Below are 12779 nucleotides of genomic sequence, written 5' to 3' on the forward strand. Positions count from 1 at the left end.
CCTGTATAGTGTACACTACCGTATGTGGTTCTGGTCCCTGTATAGTGTACACTACCCTATGTGGCTCTGGTCCCTGTATAGTGTACACTACCCTATGTGGTTCTGGTCCCTGTATAGTGTACACTACCCTATGTGGTTCTGGTCCCTGTATAGTGTACACTACCCTATGTGGTTCTGGTCCCTGTATAGTGTACACTACCCTATGTGGTTCTGGTCCCTGTATAGTGTACACTACCCTATGTGGCTCTGGTCCCTGTATAGTGTACACTACCCTATGTGGTTCTGGTCCCTGTATAGTGTACACTACCCTATGTGGTTCTGGTCCCTGTATAGTGTACACTACCCTATGTGGCTCTGGTCCCTGTATAGTGTACACTACCCTATGTGGTTCTGGTCCTAAGTAGTCCCCTATCATGTGAAAATAGCGTGTCTTGGGAGTCATCTGGGATTTGCCACAGTACCTGTGTCTATGATAGTGGGCCAGGTCTTGACGTTGACGCTGGCAGCAGCCTCTCTGGACCGGAGGATCCTCATAAGGGGCTGGGTGGTTAGGATACAGGCAGCTTTACTCACCTGTAACACACACACAGACAGGAATTTGAAGTTTTCATAGTACAAATACATGTTTGTATATATTGAGGCATAACATCTTTCATGAAGCGGTTATGTGAAAACGTCTTCGTGGCTTTAGTTGACTCACGTCGATGATCATGCGGACAGTGGGCAGGGTAGCAGCCAGGTTCTGGGGGTGAGGGGGCCGCACTGTTACAGGGATCAACCCAGCATACAGACAGCCATAGAAGGCAGCTATCAGATCAATGCCTGGTGTGAGAGAGAGGGAGGGAGGGAGTAAGAAGGGTGGGGAAGGGGACCCGAGAGAGAGGGAGAGAAGAGGGGAGGACTGTTAACAATAGCATTTAACTGACTATTCTAAGGCAGAGATTGTATATGTGAGGATGGACAGTATCAGCAGCCTCGTGTGAAGTGTGTGTGTAGGTCATTCAACCCACCAGGGGGGTATAGCAGCACTACATTGTCCCCAGTGTTGAGGCCTCCTCTCTCCATCAGGGCTGAGGTTATCTTCTCTGCTCTCTTGTGCAGCTGAACACACGTGGCTGTGCACACTGCTGCCCCCTGGAGGACAGAGGTGGTAAGAGACCCTGTACAGGTGCAATATACAGGAAGGCCTAGCAAGTGTGACCAACCAGGGTTCGAACCCTGGTCCTCTGCACAACACAAGACTGTATTCGCCCACTCAGCTAAAGTCTAGGCCGGAGGCATTCGCTAGGGGAGCCAACACAACCTCCACAATCACATGTTAAAACGTATAAGAGCATAAGAAATGTGAGTAACAATGGGAACATCTCAAGAGGTGTGACCATCCAACCTTAGCGTTGAGCAGCACATACAGGACGTGGTCAGGGTCACTCTGGGCTCTCCACTGTAGCGCTTCAGACAGGAACTGGTGCTGAAAGAGGGGAGAGTGTGGGTCAGGACTCTGAACTGGTGCTGAAAGAGGGGAGAGTGTGGGTCAGGACTCTGAACTGGTGCTGAAAGAGGGGAGAGTGTGGGTCAGGACTCTGAACTGGTGCTGAAAGAGGGGAGAGTGTGGGTCAGGACTCTGAACTGGTGCTGAAAGAGGGGAGAGTGTGGGTCAGGACTCTGAACTGGTGCTGAAAGAGGGGAGAGTGTGGGTCAGGACTCTGAACTGGTGCTGAAAGAGGGGAGAGTGTGGGTCAGGACTTTGAACTGGTGCTGAAAGAGAAAGCCACCATTAAGGAGAGAAGAGAACCAAAGACTAGTGGACAGAAACAGGACGGTTGTGGAGGGAGAACAATAGCAGGCTTTAAGCACAGTAAAAACACACACGTATTGTGAGGTTCTGTGTGCTTCGCTGTGTGACTGCACAGCCCATTCAACAGATGTACACCATTGATCTGCTCACGGTTACAGGGGGGCACACCATTGATCTGCTCACGGTTACAGGGGGGCACACCATTGATCTGCTCACGGTTACAGGGGGGCACACCATTGATCTGCTCACGGTTACAGGGGGGCACACCATTGATCTGCTCACGGTTACAGGGGGGCACACCATTGATCTGCTCACGGTTACAGGGGGCCACACCATTGATCTGCTCACGGTTACAGGGGGCCACACCATTGATCTGCTCACGGTTACAGGGGGCCACACCATTGATCTGCTCACGGTTACAGGGGGGCACACTATTGATCTGCTCACGGTTACAGGGGGCCACACCATTGATCTGCTCACGGTTACAGGGGGCCACACCATTGATCTGCTCACAGTTACAGGGGGGCACACCATTGATCTGCCCACGGTTACAGGGGGGCACACCATTGATCTGCTCACGGTTACAGGGGGGCACACCATTGATCTGCTCACGGTTACAGGGGGGCACACCATTGATCTGCTCACGGTTACAGGGGGGCACACCCCTACAAATCAGCCGGGCTAGACAATCTGGACCCTTTCTTTCTAAAATTATCTGCCGAAATTGTTGCCACCCCTATTACTAGCCTGTTCAACCTCTCTTTCTTGTCATCTGAGATTCCCAAAGATTGGAAAGCAGCTGCGGTCATCCCCCTCTTCAAAGGGGGGGACACTCTTGACCCAAACTGCTACAGACCTATATCTATCCTACCATGCCTTTCTAAGGTCTTCGAAAGCCAAGTCAACAAACAGATTACCGACCATTTCGAATCTCACCATACCTTCTCTGCTATGCAATCTGGTTTCAGAGCTGGTCATGGGTGCACCTCAGCCACGCTCAAGGTCCTAAACGATATCTTAACCGCCATCGATAAGAAACATTACTGTGCAGCCGTATTCATTGATCTGGCCAAGGCTTTCGACTCTGTCAACCACCACATCCTTATCGGCAGACTCGACAGCCTTGGTTTCTCAAATGATTGCCTCGCCTGGTTCACCAACTACTTCTCTGATAGAGTTCAGTGTGTCAAATCGGAGGGTCTGCTGTCCGGACCTCTGGCAGTCTCTATGGGGTGCCACAGGGTTCAATTCTTGGACCGACTCTCTTCTCTGTATACATCAATGATGTTGCTCTTGCTGCTGGTGAGTCTCTGATCCACCTCTACGCAGACGACACCATTCTGTATACTTCCGGCCCTTCTTTGGACACTGTGTTAACAACCCTCCAGGCAAGCTTCAATGCCATACAACTCTCCTTCCGTGGCCTCCAATTGCTCTTAAATACAAGTAAAACTAAATGCATGCTCTTCAACCGATCGCTACCTGCACCTACCCGCCTGTCCAACATCACTACTCTGGACGGCTCTGACTTAGAATACGTGGACAACTACAAATACTTAGGTGTCTGGTTAGACTGTAAACTCTCCTTCCAGACCCATATCAAACATCTCCAATCCAAAGTTAAATCTAGAATTGGCTTCCTATTTCGCAACAAAGCATCCTTCACTCATGCTGCCAAACATACCCTTGTAAAATTGACCATCCTACCAATCCTCGACTTTGGCGATGTCATTTACAAAATAGCCTCCAATACCCTACTCAACAAATTGGATGCAGTCTATCACAGTGCTATCCGTTTTGTCACCAAAGCCCCATATACTACCCACCATTGCGACCTGTACGCTCTCGTTGGCTGGCCCTCGCTTCATACTCGTCGCCAAACCCACTGGCTCCATGTCATCTACAAGACCCTGCTAGGTAAAGTCCCCCCTTATCTCAGCTCGCTGGTCACCATAGCATCTCCCACCTGTAGCACACGCTCCAGCAGGTATATCTCTCTAGTCACCCCCAAAACCAATTCTTTCTTTGGCCGCCTCTCCTTCCAGTTCTCTGCTGCCAATGACTGGAACGAACTACAAAAATCTCTTAAATTGGAAACACTTATCTCCCTCACTAGCTTTAAACACCAACTGTCAGAGCATCTTACAGATTACTGCACCTGTACATAGCCCACCTATAATTTAGCCCAAACAACTACCTCTTTCCTAACTGTATTTAATTTATTTATTTATTTTGCTCCTTTGCACCCCATTATTTTTATTTCTACTTTGCACATTCTTCCATTGCAATACTACCATTCCAGTGTTTTACTTGCTATATTGTATTTACTTTGCCACCATGGCCTTTTTTGCCTTTACCTCCCTTCTCACCTCATTTGCTCACATTGTATATAGACTTGTTTTTTTTTTACTGTATTATTGACTGTATGTTTGTTTTACTCCATGTGTAACTCTGTGTCGTTGTATGTGTCGAACTGCTTTGCTTTATCTTGGCCAGGTCGCAATTGTAAATGAGAACTTGTTCTCAACTTGCTTACCTGGTTAAATAAAGGTGAAATAAAATTTTAAAAAAAAATATAAAAAAAACACCATTGATCTGCTCACGGTTACAGGGGGCCACACCATTGATCTGCTCACGGTTACAGGGGGCCACACCATTGATCTGCCCACGGTTACAGGGGGGCACACCATTGATCTGCTCACGGTTACAGGGGGCCACACCATTGATCTGCCCACGGTTACAGGGGGGCACACCATTGATCTGCTCACGGTTACAGGGGGGCACACTATTGATCTGCTCACGGTTACAGGGGGGCACACTATTGATCTGCTCACGGTTACAGTGATGCAGACATAATAAACAGTCACTGTCAAGCAGCACATCTGAGAGAAGCAGCCTTACTGGGGCAGGTATGTCTCCTAAACTCTTACCATCACGGTGGGCCACATACAGAGCTACATCGCCAGAGAGAAAGTAGAGATAGAACAACACTTCTGTTATACGTTTGTCATTAGGACTACGGTAAATAAGATGTAGAGACAGAACATACGTTTGTCATTAGGACTACGGTAAATAAGATGTAGAGACAGAACAACACTTCTGCTATACGTTTGTCATTAGGACTACGGTAAATAAGATGTAGAGATAGAACAACACTTCTGCTATACGTTTGTCATTAGGACTACGGTAAATAAGATGTAGAGACAGAACAGCACTTCTGCTATACGTTTGTCATTAGGACTACGGTAAATAAGATGTAGAGACAGAACAACACTTCTGCTATACGTTTGTCATTAGGACTACGGTAAATAAGATGTAGAGACAGAACAACACTTCTGCTATACGTTTGTCATTAGGACTACGGTAAATAAGATGTAGAGACAGAACAACACTTCTACCTATACGTTTGTCATTAGGACTACGGTAAATAAGATGGTGATTGTTGGTAAAGCAGCTGTGCTCCATTCCTGGTGTTGGTGAGTATTGAAGACAGACTGTAGAGCTGGTACTGTAGTGTTTGTTTTCACACAGTAGGGCCGACACCTTGCTGGCTCAGCCCAGTACAGCTTGGCTCAGTGGGGTCTTACCTTCCTGACCAGACCCTCTTCCTCCACCACGCCCAGCTCTCTGCCTGCAGCCTGGGACATCCTGTTTCCTGCTACCAGGTTACCAACCATGATGGAGGCCGGGCCCACTCCAACTATAGTACGGAGAGGAGGGTTAGAGGTACACACCTACTACAGTGTCAAGTGTCACTGTGTCAGAGATATAGACAGTCATTATAGCCACACACACCTGGTTGTTTCTGCCGTGGTTTGGGCAGGTTGGTAACACAGGTGTGTGGACAGAGGAGGATGTTACAGGGGTGCAGGTTCCCCTCTAGGAAGTTCTGTTTGGTCTCAGAGATGTGGATCCCTCCCAGTGGTGTCTTGGGTAACGTGTTGGCTGGGACCAGGGCCAGACAGTACAGACCCACCTGGTGGATACTGTCTATAGCCTGTCGAGGAAAACACATGATATACTGTTTATGTGATGCCAGTACTGTATGCACTGTTGTTCAGTGTGCTACCTATGTTGGCTGGGAAGGCTGGGCAGGACCCACCTGGTGGATACTGTCTATAGCCTGTCGAGGAAAAACACATGATATACTGCTGGGATCACCTATAACAGGGTAACTGTTGGCTGGGACCAGGGCCAGACAGTATAGACCCACCTGGTGGATACTGTCTATAGCCTGTCGAGGAAAACACATGATATACTGTTTATGTGATGCCAGTACTGTATGCACTGTTGATCGGTGTGCTACCTATAACAGGGTAACACCAGGGCTGGGCAGTACAGTCCCACCTGTGGATACTGTCTATAGCCTGTCGGGAAAACACATGATATACTGTTTAGGATGCCAGTACTGGGTTGTTCAGTGTGCTACCTATAACAGACTGTTGGCTGGGACCTGGTGGATACTGTCTATAGCCTGTCGAGGAAAACACATGATATACTGTTTATGTGATGCCAGTACTGTATGCACTGTTGTTCAGTGTGCTACCTATAACAGGGTAACGTGTTGGCTGGGACCAGGGCTGGGCAGTACTGACCCACCTGGTGGATACCGTCTATAGCCTATGGTAGACAGAACACACGTCATAGTGCCGGCTTACTGTTAAATCGGTGGCGTAAAGTACTTAAGTAAAAAATACTTTAAAGTATTACTTAAGTAGTTTTTGGGGTCTCTCTACTTTGACTACTTTTACTTTACTACATTCCTAAAGAAAATAATGTATTTTTTACTCAATACATTTTCCCTGACACCCAAAAGTACTCGTTACATTTTGACAGGAAAATTATCCAATTCACACAGTTATCAAGAGAAAATCCCTGGTTGTCCCTACTGCCTCTGATTTGGTGGAGTCACTAAACACAAACACTTTGTTTGTAAATGGTGTCTGAGTGTTGGAGTTTGCCCCTGGCTATCTGTCTGGTTGGCTTAATATACAGAATTTGAAATGGTTTATACTTGTACCTTTGATACTTAAGTATATTTTAGCAATTCCATTTACTTTAGATACTTTAGTACATTTAAAACCAAATACTTTTACTGATGTAGTATTTTACTGGGTAACTTTCACTTTTACTTGAGTCATTTTCTATTAAGGTATCTTTACTTTTACTCAAGTATGACAATTGAGTACTTTTTCCACCACTGCCGTTAATGTACTGTCGCCTAGATGTACTTCTACTACGAACTTAAAGCTGCAATATGTAACTTTTTGGGCGACCCAACCAAATTCACATAGAAATGTGAGTTATAGATCTGTCGTTCTCATTGAAAGCAAGTCTAACTATTATGTGAGCTATTTCTATGCTTCTGTTTTATAGTTTAGTTTTGAGGTTGTTGTTTTTTTACTTGAAAATGTTGAAAATACAATATTTTTGGTAATAGAAAATATATTTCACATCTGTTTATATGGTACAGTGATTATCTACACTACACTAGCTTGTTTTGCCACAAACTGAAATTAGGCAAACTATTAGAGTTTCAGCAACCAGGAAATGGCGGAGCGATTTCTGCATATTGCACCTTTAACCTAAAAAGTGCACACTGATAGATAACTAGAAAGAAACATATGGAGATTGATTATAAAGCGGTGTTTTTTAATATTTTATTTTACCTTTATTTAACCAGGAAAGTCAGTTAAGAACAAATTATTATTTTCAATGACGGCCTAGGAACAGGGGCAGAACGACAGATTTGTACCTTGTCAGCTCGGGGATTTGAACTTGCAACCTTCCGGTTACTAGTCCAACACTCTAACCACTAGGCTACCCAGTTTGACAAGTGAAGATAAATGATAAATAGATGGAAGGATAGATAATACTAGGTACCTGTGATAGATATGAGACAATATATTTATAGAGGAGAGAATACACATAAAACATGTACCTGTAGTACTCTGCTCATCCACTGGAAGCTGTCCTCTTCACTGGCATCTGGTCTTTGTTCTGCTACGATCACTATCCTCTCATCATAGAACACGGTCACTGAGAACACGGCGATCCTACACCAGGGAGAGAGTCAGTCAGCAATAACACACAACCCACAATAACAACCTACTCTCACACTAGAGACCATCGTCACAGAGCACACAGTGATCCTCCCCCGGGAGAGGGACAAGACAGCACGGCACACTCTCACGCCTTAAGACCTCAGCCAAACAACACAGCAGAATGACTGTGGCACTCACCTGTTTTGACAGGCTCCACGGCCAGGGCACTCCCACACCTTACCAACACAGCAGAACACACCAGAAGGACTGCGCTCCTGACACACTCACCTCCCCGTGTAGACAGTTTTGACAGGCTCCACAGCCAGGGCACTCTCACACCTTACCAACACACCAGAAGGACTGTGCTCCTGACACACTCACCTCCCCCTGTAGACGGTTTTGACAGGCTCCACAGCCAGGGCACTCTCACACCTTACCAACACAGCAAAACACACCAGAAGGACAGCGCTCCTGACACACTCACCTCCCCGTGTAGACAGTTTTGACAGGCTCCACAGCCAGGGCACTCTCACACCTTACCAACGCACCTTACCAACACAGCAAAACACACCAGAAGGACAGCGCTCCTGACACACTCACCTCCCCGTGTAGACAGTTTTGACAGGCTCCACGGCCAGGGCACTCTCACACCTTACCAACACACCAGAAGGACTGTGCTCCTGACACACTCACCTCCCCGTGTAGACAGTTTTGACAGGCTCCACAGCCAGGGCACTCTCACACCTTACCAACGCACCTTACCAACACAGCAAAACACACCAGAAGGACAGCGCTCCTGACACACTCACCTCCCGTGTAGACAGTTTTGACAGGCTCCACGGCCAGGGCACTCTCACACCTTACCAACACACCAGAAGGACTGTGCTCCACACACTCACCTCCCGTGTAGACAGTTTTGACAGGCTCCACGGCCAACTCTCACACCTTACCAACACACCTTACCAACACACCTTACCAACACAGCAAAACACACCAGAAGGACTGACACACTCACCTCCCCTGTAGACAGTTTTGACAGGCCCCACAGCCAGGGCACTCTCACACCTTACCAACACACTTACCAACACACCTTACCAACACAGCAAAACACACCAGAAGGACTGCGCTCCTGACACACTCACCTCCCCCTGTAGACGGTTTTGACAGGCTCCACAGCCAGGGCACTCTCACACCTTTACCAACACACCAGAAGGACTGCGCTCCTGACACACTCACCTCCCGTGTAGACAGTTTTGACAGGCTCCACAGCCAGGGCACTCTCACACTTACCAACACACCTTACCAACACAGCAAAACACACCAGAAGGACAGCGCTCCTGACACACTCACCTCCCCCCTGTAGACAGTTTTGACAGGCTCCACGGCCAGGGCACTCTCACACCTTACCAACACACCTTACCAACACACCAGAAGGACTGCGCTCCTGACACACTCACCTCCCCGTGTAGACAGTTTTGACAGGCTCCACAGCCAGGGCACTCTCACACCTTACCAACACAGCAAAACACACCAGAAGGACTGTGCTCCTGACACACTCACCTCCCCGTGTAGACAGTTTTGACAGGCTCCACGGCCAGGGCACTCTCACACCTTACCAACACACCTTACCAACACAGCAAAACACACCAGAAGGACTGTGCTCCTGACACACTCACCTCCCCCTGTAGACTGTTTTGACAGGCTCCACAGCCAGGGCACTCTCACACCTTACCAACACACCTTACCAACACACCAGAAGGACTGTGCTCCTGACACACTCACCTCCCCCTGTAGACTGTTTTGACAGGCTCCACGGCCAGGGCTGTGGCCACCAAGTCATCAGCATTGTGTCGTCTACCACTGACCATCAGGAGCCCCTCATTCTTCCCCACTACAAACACCAGACTTCCCTGAGGAGTTCGGGAGGGAAATAGCAGAAGGTCACAAAGCAATGTCACCATTTATTTTCATTCTCTAGACATCAGACACGCCAAAACTCTATTCTACATTGACATGTTTTGTTGATATAAAGTAGTTGTGCATAGCTATAGACTGAATAGGTTAGGTAGGGCCTGAAACGACTGTCTATCTTACCGGCCCTACGAAGCCCAGCAGGCCAGTCCTAGTGAAGGGGATGTCTCCTATCGGAGCTCCAGCCTGGTTCACAGGAATCACCTGCAGAGACAGAGGGACACACTTTCAGTTATGGAGGTTACTGCATAATATATTACATAATGATCAACCTTTCAACCAATCACAACACCACGTTTAACTGTCAACACAACTCCTCAACTCAGGTTAGAGAGATCAGCGTTGCAAAGGGAGGGTATATTACTGGAAACTTTCTAAGTTTACCAGTAATATACCAGAATTAACTGGCCCTTTTGGCCAGGTGTCTAATTATCTCTGGTCCTCTCTCTTGTAAAATATATGAAATAATTAAATAAGATACTGAACAAAAATATAAACGCAACATGTAAAGTGTTGGTCCCATGTTTCTTGAGCTGAAATAAAAGATCCCAGAAATGTTCTATACACACACAAAAAGAGAATTTCTCTCAAATTTGGTGCACAAATTTGGTTACATCCCTGTTAGTGAACATTTCTCCTTTGCCAGGATAATATCAAGAAGCTGAATAAACAGCATGATCATTACACAGGTGCATATTGTGCGGGAAAAAAGGTGCAGTTTTGTAACACAATGCCACAGATGTTTCAAGTTGAGGGAGCGTGCATGCTGACTGCTGAATGTCCACCAGAACTGTTGCCAGATCATTGAAATCTCATTTCTCTACCATAAGCCACTTCCAACATTGTTTTAGAGAACTTGGCAGTACGTTCAACTGTCCTCACAATCGCAGACCACGTGTATGGAGTTGTGTGGGCGAGCGGTTTGCTGATGTCAACGTTGTGAACAGAGTGGGGTTATGGGGTTATGGTATGGGCAGGCATAAGCTACGGACAATTAACACAATTGCATTTTATTGATGGCATATTGAATGCACAGAGATACCGTGACGAGATCCTGAGGCCCATTGTCGTGCCATTCATCCACCGCCATAACCTCATGTTTTCAGCATGATAATGCACAGCCCCATGCAACAAGGATCTGTACACAATTCCTGGAAGCTGAAAATGTCCCAGTTCTTCCATAGCCTGCATAATCACCGGACATGTCACACATTGTGCATGTTTGGGATGCTCTGGATCGATGTGTATGACAGCGTGTTCCAGTTCCTGCCAATATCCAGCAACTTCACATTGGAGAGTAGGAGGACAGCATTGCACAGGCCACAATCAACAGCCTGATCAACTCTATGAGAAGGAGATTTGTCAAGCTGCATCAGGCAAATGGTGGTCACACCAGATACTGACTGGATTTCTGATCCAGTATCTGTGACCAACAGATGCATATCAGTATTCCCAGTCATGTGAAATCTATAGATTAGGGCCTCATTTATTTCAATTGACTTATATTAATTGTAACTCAGTCAAATCTTAGAAATTGTTGCATGTTGCGTTTATATTTTTGTTCGGTATAGAATGAGAAAGCTGTAAAACATTACCCTAAATATAAAACATCAACTTAGTGAATACCACTGGTGTTTAATAATGAGGGTTTCAACATGAAATGTCCTTTATATATATTTATATAAAACATTAACTTAGTGAATACCACTGGTGTTTAATAATGAGGGTTTCAACATTTATTTGAATACCACTGGTGTTTAATAATGAGGGTTTCAACATGAAATGTCCTTTATATATATTTATATAAAACATCAACTTAGTGAATACCACTGGTGTTTAATAATGAGGGTTTCAACATGAAATGTCCTTTATATATATTTATATAAAACATCAACTTAGTGAATACCACTGGTGTTTAATAATGAGGGTTTCAACATGAAATGTCCTTTATATATTTGTTCTCAATGTTTTGGAGTCTAACTGGTGGCATATATATTTATATAAAACATTTACACACTTTATTTGCTGTAAAAGTTAATAGAAAATGATGCTAATTTTTAATTAGGCTATTTTCTCTTGAACCGAGTGGTCTATCCACTAGAAACTCATGGACATGGATAAAATCAAATAAATGAATACTATAATAGGAATATAAACATTATTCCAGTATAAATTACCAAAGGTACCATAGATGTTCAATACATTTTCTGTTAATTAGCAAAATGACCAAAGATTCAGGTAACTTCTGTAAATTAAATGGTTGCTTGGCAACCCTAATTAGTAATAGAGACCATAGGTAACCATGACCACTGAATAATACAGTTGGGGTAGAGCTTTTAGAATTGTAATGCTCTGACAGAGGAGTCATGTTCTTAGGTTGATGGCTACATCCCAGTGTCAGTAGCACTACACTGAACAGAAATGCAGAAACTTGATGAGAGGGTTCAGTAAACAGTCCTCTCCTCACCTCGAAGGTGTTCTTGGTGACTCCAGGTAGACCGTAGTACAAGGTTCCTCCAGCCCTGGAGTTCAGCACTATCTCTCCGATCTCGTCGGTCTTACAGAGCTGTGGAGGCCCGTCTGGCTTCACAATACACATCAGAGCTGAAACACAAGACACAATGACATTAGGGCTAAAACACACATACTGTACATTAGAAACCAACTCCCAAAAGCATCTTTGTCCATGAAAAGTGCTGTATAAAATCAGCAGGGGGACTACTAAGTTAAATAGAATTGTTTTAAGAAGGTGAACCCAAGGATCTTTTTGCCATTTGATTTTGAAGACCACTAGAAGTATTAAAAAATAAATACATTTGATGAACATTTTTATTTGGCCTTAATGCTATTTTCCCCCATACAAAACACATTGAATAACAGATTCATGACATGGAACATCAAATAGCCCCCCAAAACATTCTAAAAGAAGTTTGTTCTGAAGTGTCAATCGTATATCAGAGATATATGAT

The 12779-nt window shown here is 45.5% G+C and overlaps 1 pseudogene; it reads right to left on the reverse strand.

Annotated features, from left to right (window-relative positions):
* The window catches only part of LOC115118613 (disco-interacting protein 2 homolog B-A-like), a 54618-nt pseudogene that overhangs the window by 13954 nt on the left and 27885 nt on the right, over positions 1-12779 (reverse strand).

The sequence above is a fragment of the Oncorhynchus nerka genome, unplaced genomic scaffold (assembly GCF_034236695.1).
Source record: "Oncorhynchus nerka isolate Pitt River unplaced genomic scaffold, Oner_Uvic_2.0 unplaced_scaffold_1888, whole genome shotgun sequence".
NCBI classification, from domain to species: domain Eukaryota; kingdom Metazoa; phylum Chordata; class Actinopteri; order Salmoniformes; family Salmonidae; genus Oncorhynchus; species Oncorhynchus nerka.